The sequence below is a fragment of the Capsicum annuum genome, chromosome 12, assembly GCF_002878395.1.
Source record: "Capsicum annuum cultivar UCD-10X-F1 chromosome 12, UCD10Xv1.1, whole genome shotgun sequence".
Lineage (NCBI taxonomy): Eukaryota > Viridiplantae > Streptophyta > Magnoliopsida > Solanales > Solanaceae > Capsicum > Capsicum annuum.
In genome coordinates this window covers 27,099,286-27,110,522 of record NC_061122.1, presented here as the reverse complement: position 1 = coordinate 27,110,522, position 11,237 = coordinate 27,099,286, and positions in this window count along the sequence as shown.

Genomic DNA, 11,237 nt, shown 5'->3' with positions numbered 1-11,237 from the left:
CTTGAAGTGTATATGATAACAGTGGATAATATGTCTGAAAGAAGACAAGTAATTGAATGCACGAATATATGTGTGGAGGGATAATATGATAATGATCATCAAAAGTGAGATATTTTTACACGCATATTATAATCATAAGATATGCTAGAGAAAAATAATCTAGATCATATGTATGCCTCGATTTGCTCCTGAAGTAGTAATATCATAAAAGAAGTTATAAGTTATCAATTTGATAGACTTAAGACACGATTATATTTCATTCATGAGAATGAGAATTTTAATTGTTATAAGCATAGATCCATTTCCTGGGTGAATATGATGATATTTAGTAAAGCTTATCAATACAAATACAAATACAAACGTGTACTTGATTGTGATGGTATCACAACTCACCTCCGAAAGAGGCAGAATAACTGAGAAGAGTTATTTTGAAATCTACTTCTAAAGTAGTAAATCTGAAATTTATTCATGCAATAGTAAATATGAAATTTACTAAAGTGAAAAATACATGTCATAACAAACTTGGAGTTTACTAGTATAAAAATTCATAAATTAACATGAGCGATTGCGACATCTTAAAGATATGCATATTAAGTATTAAATACATATTGAAGAATTCAAACATTCTTCATGAGATTTTAATGTTGCTTGTTCTCATGATAAGTTGGTTGGACCAACTAATGTTGAGATTTGATCCCTTAAAATCTGAAAAGTACAAAAGATGAATATGGGCATGTTCACCTTTCATGTGATATGTTGAAATAATGTATCAATAAGATTATCACATGTACATTTATTGTCAACCTGTAGTTTGACATTCATAAAGTTGCTTGCTTAGTAAAATTGAGTTAAGAACATAACTTTCAGATTGTATAATGAAGATAATTCATCTTGATGATGATGGTTTGACATTTAATGCCTTCGATAAATAGCTAAATCATTGCTAATGAGAACAAAATTTCATGTGTTGGTCTGAAATATGATATGTTGCATATAATAGCACTTGTATGCATTGGACCAATAAATTATGATTATTTCTTCCCTCTCAATTGGTTAAAGGTTAGGAACCAACTATTCCATCTAATAGCTTTGATGTGCGGTATTCGATTAATGAATATACCATGATGCACAAAGATAGATTACTTAAAGAATGTAGAGGATGTATGTTAGTTTTCTAACATAAAGGGGAGATTATAAGCAGCTATGAAGTATGTTAGGAATTATTGCCAGATCCTCATTCAAAAGACAATTCAAGTCATATTTAAGCTGAAAGTGCTCTTATGGTGTGTCCTAAGGACAAAGTCTACGCATACATGAAACATGGTAGATAAATCGATTCCAAATAAAATAATTCTTAAAAAATAAGGAGCAAATAATCATAATAAGAAGGTAATGTGCTTTTGAAGAGCCTACGACATAACACTTCATAAAACCTTATGAGAGGTTTAGGTACCTGAAAATAATGAAGTGATAAGATCTCAAAATGTTATGTTACACTGTAAGTCGATACGAAATGATATATCATTAATATCTTTGATACAATATTGGCACAATATTGTAAAAGATTACGAGGATCTGAGTTTACATTTATTTAAGCATACCGACGTAGAAATATTTATCAAGTGACATAAAAGGATGCATCTTGGTAAGCATAACACTTATTTGATTTGCAGTCCAGACACTTGAAGATGTCACACATATTGATATGGTCACTTGACGAAAATCTATATAAAAATCTCTAACGAATTTAAAATGCTTGAAGCATATAAAGTTTCTAGGAAACTTGTTTATTATCCTTATGAGGGATAAATTAATGGTTTAAAAATCGTTGAAACTCTTGGAGAGTTTTCAAAAGTAATAAGCTTATTTGCTGAAATGCAAAACATAATGAATTGGATTGGTCCTGAATACCATATCTTAGTCCAATTGGTGTACTGATGTATCTTGCAAATACTACAAGGCATGATATAGCCTTTTCAGTTAATTTGTTAGCAAGATATAGTTCTGCTCCTACTAGGAGACATCGAAATGAGATCAAACACATGATCTTATTTTATTCTAAAGCTTCCAGTCTCGATCTTGTTGGTTATGTTGATACTGGGTACTTATCTAACCTGTATAAAACTCGATCTCAAATAAGCTATGTGTTCACATGTGGTGATACTGTTATATCTTGGAGATATACAAAGCAGTCTATCGTAGACACTTCATCGAATCATGCTAAGATAATAGCTATTCGTGAAGCAAGCCGAGAATGTGTCATTCGAGAAAAATGTGGTTTGAAATGCGACAATGTACCCACAATTTTATACAGAGATAATGCAGCATGCATAGTACATCTTAATGGGGGATTCATAAAAGGATATAGAATGAAGCACACTTCATCAAAGTTTTTCTACGTACATGAGCTACAAAAGAATGTTGATATTAACGTGCAACAGATTCGTTCAAGTGACAATGTGGCTGATTTATTCACGAAGCCTCCTCTAATTACAACTTTTAAGAAGATGGTGCACAAGATCCAGATACAAAAAGTCATTGATGTTCTCATCAGGGGGAGCAAATACGCGCTGTACTCTTTTTCCCTTTCAAGGTTTTGTCCCACTGGGTTTTCCTTGTAAGGTTTTTAATGAGGCAGTTTAAATGCGTATTGTTAGAGATGTGTACTCTTTTTCCTTCACTAGATTTTTTTTCACTGGTTTTTTTCCATTAAGAATTTAACGAGGCGCATTATCTATCTAGACATTTAAGTGGGAGTGTTATAAATGTATTTACATTATAGTGAATGTCTATCAAGATCTAATAAAATCTATCCAGATATAATTGATATCTATCAGGATTTTACTATTGTCTTTTAGTCAGAAACTAGGAGTATTTTTTTCTTAAATAGTGGGGGTTTGTTCATTATATTCTCAATCAATTAAGATGATCTCTCATCACTCAAGAAAAATAAAGAAATCTCCCTCTTCTCTCTTTATTTATTTTTATTGTTCTTTATTTATGTTTTATAACAGTCTCCCTCTTCTCTGTCTACTTATTGTTGTTGTTCTTTATTTATATTTCATAACAATAATCACATATTAACTTCTTTCTAAAACACACCAAATCAAAAAATAAAACAGGTATGATAAACAACAATTATATATAAATTAAAATAGAAAAAAACGATGAAAAGGTCCCACGTATTAAAACCCTTTTGTCGTTAGCCAGTATGACCAACATCTAACTGCTTTTTTTCATTTCATAAAGAAAAGTGGATCGTGAATGGGAGTTGTCAGCTGAATGATTATATCAACGAGTAATAAATATGGATACCTTCACAAGTTTGACATCAATTTGAATCTTTGGTCCATGCTTTCATTATCTATTTAATGATGAAAATACACTATCTAATTTCCTTTTCGAGATACATACTTTAAAAATTAATTTTTTAAATTGAGCTATTATGATACATTTATGTATTGAAACACACCTCTAATTTAATTAGATCAATTATCACTTTATTTATTTCTTTTCCTATCTAAATTATTATTCTATTCACTTAATATATTTCAATATAATAGGAAAAAAATAGTTGACGGTTGAAAAGTGAATTCAAGAAAAATAATTTATTTAAATATATTTTTATTTATTAACATTTTAGTATAGAGTGTTCCAAAAACCTTTTCTTTGTTTAATTTTTTTTTGAAGGGGAATGGGGGAAGGAATTACAATGTGGGGAATCGAACTCTCATCGATAAGGTAGAAGTTTAGGTAACTAACCAACTAAGCTACTAAAATTCCTCTTTTTCTTTGTTTAAGTGGACGATGAAATGATGTATACAACGAAAATAAGAAAATCAATGAAATATTTATTTTCTTTTTCCTACTTCAGAAAATGAGGTAAATTCACTGCCATGTGACACATATATGTGTGTGCGAATATCATTAATTAAAAATAATAGTTAATAGCCAAATTGAACTTGAACACTAAGAGTTAGTTATTTAAATTATATTTGAATACTAAAGTTACTGTTTAAAATAGATTTGAACACCAAAGTTAGTTGACCAAATTGCCAACTTGATGTCGAGTTTAACAAGCTTGAGGAGCAAGTTTGGTGGTTTATAAATAGTTATCATTTTGTAAATTTTATATATAGATTCAAGTACTAAATAAAAGTACTACTAAAATTCTATTAAGTTGTCTTCTCTTTTCTTTAAGTTTGATATTGGTATTTAGTCATTTTATAATACGTTATCAATACAAAATTCTACCGTCTCAAAATTTGAAGGATAAGAAAAGAAAATTGAATCGAAAGACGAAGAAGACAAGACCACAAGAACTATGCGATCATCATGTGGATTTCACTTTTCTACTATTTATGATAAGATAAGTATATTATTAACTCATGTTCTTTAGGTTGTAAAAAATATTGATAATCACAAAGTGGTGATATTGTTCTAGGGTCAAGTTTCAGTATATTATACTTTGGCCTAATATGTTATGGGCCAAGAATATGATGATGGATTTTAAGTCTCATGCCATTAAGAGGATAAGATATCGGGTTAATTAGAGTCTCGATACACCATGATGATACGATATTGATTTCAAGTCCCATTGATCTATGACCTAAGATATTTTCTTTTATTTTGATAAGATATTGAGTTTGAACTCAATGCACCACATTGATGATATAATGAAGATTAAGGAAAAATTTTGGTGAAAAGTCATGAAATATGTCTCATTGAATATTTTTTTAATTTAATTTTTGGGTTTTTTATTTAAAATGAAATAAACACATAGCCTTTACAATAATTGGGCCAACCCAACCAAACAAAAACAAAACAAAATGAAATAAAAATACCAACCCGACCTAACCCAAATCCTATCTTATTACATATAACCGGATGTATAAGATTTCCTAAATTATTTTCCCATTTTCCTCCTCTTTCATCTGAAATATGATGTCGCCGTCTCCACTGTTCAACCACTAGTTCATCTTTCTTTAGCTCCGGGTGATAAACACGGTACCTTGGATGCTTCATATGCTTACTTTGATCAGCTTGCAGAAGTAAGTCCCTGTAGATTTTTCCATTTATGTCTTTGAGTTGGTTCCTCAACTGATTTTCCTTTGATTTGATTCTCAATAGTTGTGCTCTCCGGTGGAAAGGTACCAAAAATAACTTTTTGTGCTTTCATAAAGGATCTTGTCAACTGGCTATGGTTACCGCTTTTGAGTAAGAAAATTGCCCTTATTATTGTTTTTCTGTTCTTCGTCCTTGCTCTAACCTTTCTAAAATGACAGATATGGCTGATATGAAGATAGTGGGATGCTTGAAACCATAAGTATCCAGAAAGTAATCCATATCTCAGGTTTATCAATTTCAATTTGACCCAAATATCCTTCCCTTTTGTTGCAAGTCCATTTTGTTGGTTGTTATAGTATAGGCTAGTCAGCTTTGCTCCTTTTTGTAGCCTTTCATAGCTTGTAAATATTTATGGATCTTGTAATCTTTAGCCTCATCAACCTCTCACCTTCTCTGTGGTGAAACTCTTATGGAACTTGTGCTTTGTCATTATTAAGTAATTTCTCTTCAGTAATTTTTAGCTATTGAAAGCTTGTAAATGTGAAATTCCTTTTCTCTATTGCATAATTAGCTAAATGGTCTGCTAACTTATTTCACTCCTTGAAAATATACTGGTATTGTATTGTAGTATCTTTTATCAGTGTCCATACTTGCTCTATTATGTCTGATATACTCCATGGACAGTCTCAATCCCTGTTTAAAATTTTCTGCATAGTTAATGAGTCTCTTTGAATGATCACCTTGTTAAATTGTGTCTGCTTGCAATGTATTGGTGCCTTTGAAATAGCTTCTGCTTCTGCTTCTATATTTTTAGTATCATCAATAGCAGCTCATTTATCATATAGTAAATCTCCTTGATCATCCCACAAACAAAAAGCATAAGAACTTTTTCCCAAAATTTTCCTAGATGCTTCATCTGTATTGTACTTTAGCCATCCTTGCTGAGGAAATTACCACATGAATTTTGTAACCTTCACTTTGGCTCTGTGATTTTAAAATTCTCTCAAAATGTCTGGCTATGTATATGGAAAATCCTTTTATGGCTTTCTCACTTTAAGCAATATTCTCAAATTTCTGACTATATTGTGTTGTACTCTGTGCTTTATAACATTTTTCCCTTCATGTTTTTTACTATTTCTTCTTTTCCATAATTCCCAAACAATCATGATAGGAATGGCCTGATAATAAGGTTTATCCCTCTGACTGACATTTGAGTTCTATCAAGCAGTATTATTTCTCTAAAACTCAATCCATGAATGTTAATAACTGCAAAAGAAGAAAAGTAGGATCAGGTACTATTAGCAATAGGTGATCTTAGAAACACATGTGATCGATATGGTTTCTTGATCAAGATTAATACAACACCAACACATGAAATGTCCCTCTACACTCCATCCTCTTATTGAATCATCTACTGAAACTTTTCTTTCCATATCCTCCATATCAAGAAAGCCATTTTGAAAGGCAAACCATTTATCCATATCTCCACGAAAATTTTGCTACTTTCTTTCTTCTGTCTAATATATTGCCATGCTTATTTCATAGATATCTTTCCACTAGGTTCAAGAATTCATATGGATCCAAGTCCAGGTGGCTTTATTTTTTGTAAAATATGACTGACAATCTTTTCTGAAAAATTGATTTAATCAATTCAATATTCCAGCTTTCATCCCTGACTAAATCTCTAACTTGTTAAATACCTATCATCCGATTCCCTAGTCTCCTCATTGATACTATACAGATCCCCCAAAGTTGTCCAATTATCACACCAAATGTTAGACTTACCCTTCCTGGTTTTCCATAGAATTTGGTGTTCAATTAGATCCCTAGCCTGTAGTATCTTCTTCAGTACTTGTGATCCTTCTACACTATTCTTCCAAATAATCATATTATGATGCTCCTTTTTACAATATTTTTTATGCATATAAGCACTCTAAATAGACTTTTTGGTTCTAAAATTCCACCACAACTTACCAAAAAAAAAAAAGCCATAGACATATCTTTCAGTCATCCAAATCCCAAACCTCCTTCCTCCTCAGGTAAGCATATAGAATGTCAACTTACCCAATGTCTACCCTTACTCCTTATATAACTACTTTAAAAAAATTGAGCCATCACTTTTTGAATTGTACTAAGACCATTCATAGGCGGGTTCATTACTGATAGACAATGGACTGGTATACTTTGAAGAAGATGCTTGATAAGAATTGCTCTACCTCCATAAAATAACAATTTTCCTTTTCAACTTTGCAATTTTTCACTAATTTTGTTCATGATATGCTAATAGTAATCTTTCTTTTTCCTCATATGAAAAATGGGGCATTCTAAGTATATAAAAGAAAAGTATTTGCTTAAAATACCTGTCGCTACTTCGTCCATCACTACCACGCCATGTGATACTCCTTTATGCAAATATATGGCACTTTTCTCCTTATTAATCCTCTGCCCTGATGCCTTTTCATACTTTTCAAAAGATTCTGACAATGTCTTCAAAGTAGTCAAATCCGCCTTACATAGAATAATCATGTCATATGCAAATGCAGTGTGATTTATTCTTGGACTCCCCCTAGGCATTCCAAATATTTTAAACTCCTTCTTTAACAATAAAGCTTTTAATGACCTTGACATTATTTCAGCAGCAAAAATAAATAATGTTGGAGATAAAGGATTTCCCTGTTTCAATCCTCTTGATGATTTGAAAAAACCTTTAGGTTGACCATTCAGGAGGATTGAATATCAGTTATTACTCACTAATTTGTATACCAAGCCACACCACCCTATTATAAGCTTTAATCATATCTAGTTTCAACATTATATTAGGGGGTTTATCTCTTTTCCTTATCTCAAAAACAAATTCTTGAACCACTAGTATATTCTCTTCTATGCTTCTATCCTAAATAAAGACTGCCTGCTCTTCTGATATAGCTTTGGTAATAGACTCTTGATTCTATCATGAATGATTCTTGAAAAGTTTTTATTAACAAAATTACTTGGTGATATTGGCCTATCTGAGAAAGTATTAACTAGTAACTTTTTAGGTAACATCACTAAGTTAGTATAAATAATAAATCTTGGCAATTCATACCCATAGAAACAAATAAGTACCATATTATAAAAATCCTCTCCAATAATATCTTAGGCATCCTGATAAAAAGCCTCTGTCATTCCATCTGGACCACCAACATTGTTCCTGTTTAATCTCATAACTATTATTTTAACCTCTTTCCTGTTGGAAATTTTAATCAATTCTTTATTTTACTCTAAAATAACCATAACTGGTAACTCATCAAGAATTAAAAAATCTTCATAATTCTGATATTTTGAGAACTGACGCTGAAAGAAATTAATTGCAACATCTGCTATATCATTTTGATCTTCCATCCATATTTCCTCATCATTATGAATTCTACTCACATTCAATATGTTTCTGCTCACCCTAGCAATAGTATGAAATAATTTTGTGTTTGTTTCACCATCTTTAAACCACTCAAATCCAGCTTCTAGATTCTCTTCTTAACTAAATCTTCAAATCTACCCGTTCCTTAAAAAAATTTGCTCTATTTTCCCCTGAAGGATCCTACTCAAATTGTACATCCATTACCTTAATGATGTCCTCCAATGTTGCTATCTCCTAAAAAAATATTGCCAAATTTTTATTTACTCCATTATGTAAAGGCATGTTTGGTCTTTTTCAACTTCTATTGGAACATAATGAATGGATTTTCTTGCACTTCAGTGTTCCTATTTTGCTTTATAATCTCCAAACATGATTCCTCCTTCAATTAGAAATTCAAAAATTTGAAAGATTTAATGATTTTCTCATTAGAGGTACTAAAATACAACAACAGAGGAGCATGGTCTGACCTACTCCTTGTTAAGTGTTCAACTTCCAAAACTGGAAATAGATTCTGCATCATGACATTCCACAACACTCTATCCAACCTGTAAATATACAGTCTTCATCAACTCTCTTATTCCACCATGTGTACTTGCTTTCTTTGAATCCTGGGTCTTCTAGATTACATAAACTGATACCGTGATTGAAATCATCAATTTCTTCTATAGTAACAGGTAAACCCCCTAGTTTCTCTTCATCACTGGTGACTACATTGAAATCACCTCCTACAATCCGTGGATCATTCAAAGATTGAGCTATATCATTAAAGATTCCCACAAAACTAATCTTTCTGGTTGATTACATTTAGCATATACTAGTGTCACCATCACTGTCATTCTTACTTCCTGATTATACAAATTCAATGTCATCTATTGCTCTTCATCCTTAATGAATGTACAATTAACAATAGCAATACAAAAAGCTTAAATTTTACCTGTTGTATTTTCCACTGCATGTTGCATCCCTAATCTTGCTTTGTATTCCTGTATATTATGACTATCTTGGAAAGGCTCCATAATACCAATAAAATAAAAAAAAATGTCTTCTTTGTAAAGCGAATAATCTATTGAAGGCTTTTTGAGTGTTCACCGACCTTATATTTCAAATAAAAGCATTCATCCTGACTTGTGCTTTGAATGACTCCTTTTCTGCATTGTAGTAACACCTATATTCTTGCCTTTTTTATACTTCCCCCTATGATGCTTTAATTGTATCAATTTATTTAGGCGATAAATCTCTGTCTATTGCTACGTTATCAATATTTCTCTCCAAATTCTCATTATCTAACTCATGTTTATTTTTGTTAGAGAATTCAAGTTGATGTTCAGCCTGAACTGCCAAAGGAAGAATTCCCTCCGTAACCATATCAACTTCATTATTGTCAACATAACTGACTAATGCCAACACTTTTGATTCTACCTTCTGTTCATATTCATGCTGACCTACTTATTTTTTTGGATTTATGCTTCACTGACAGTATCTGATACTTGCTCTCCTTGGTCATATTTGGATTTGCTTTTTGTTTCTGCATCTACCATATTCTTACCAAAGGCATTGTTAACCCATTCTTTGGTACTTTCCTTATGTTTCATATTCTCCTGTTTTTCATTTTTTCTTTTGTTGCTACATCTTTCCCATCAACTTTATTTTCTTTTAGTGTTGCAAAAGCATTAGATACAAGTATATCTTCTACTTTTTCTTCCTCAATCTCCCCTAAGATAAGCCCATATTTATCCCTTCAGTATCTATTTCTTCTTGTATGTCATTGCTTCTTGTTGGCATTTTTTTATCTAATATTATTATTCTTTGGATCTTCTTTCTACTCAACCTGACCATCTTCTATAGTTCTATTACCCTTGTCATCATTTCTATCCTTCTCCCTATTTATAGATTCATATAATTCTGGATGCACATTCCAACAAATGCTTTCATCATGACCTTGTAAACCACAATCTTTACAGTATTTTGGCATAAAATTATATTGAATTTGTATTCACTTTGATTTAATCTCTCCAGTCACATCGTTTTCTTCATTAATTCTTACTCTTTAGGGTAGTTAGCAATCAAATCAACCTCGACCTTGACTTTGGCATAACTGGGTTTTGTCTGATGCCTTGTTGCCATGTCTACTATTAAAAGTTTTTCTATTGCTGAAGTAATAGAGAAAATTGCCTCTATTGCGGAGAAATTTAGAGAAAGATCTGGCATAAAAATCTATGCCATTCTAATTAAAGTTTTCACGTTTGGTTCAAACCAAGGATCCCACTTCAATATTCTTATCTGCCAATACATATCCTTTGCCTAAATATAATATGTAGCTGACCTTGCAGGGTAAGTCGATAGAACTGGTTAAGATTCGTAGGAAGAGAAAGATTAATATTACGTGTGTCCAAGAGACTAAATGGGTAGGTTCTAAGGTGAGGGATATAGATGGGTACAAGTTATGGTATTCAGGTAGCGATAGGCGTAGGAATGACGTAGGTATCTTAGTGGATGAGGAGCTTAGAGAGTAGGTAGTGGAGGTTAAAAGGGTTAGTAATAGGGTTATGACTATCAAGTTGGTCTTAGGGGGGTCTACTTTGAACTTCTATAGTGCATATGCACCACAGGTGGGTCGGGATGAGAAGGAGAAAAAGAGATTTTAGGAGGTTTTGAATGATGTGGTTAGAGGTGTGCCTAGCTCGGAGAAGCTTTTCATTGAAGGGGATTCAATGGGCATATTTGGTCTTTTTTGTTACGGTACGAGGATGTGCATGGGGGCTTTGGGTTCAGG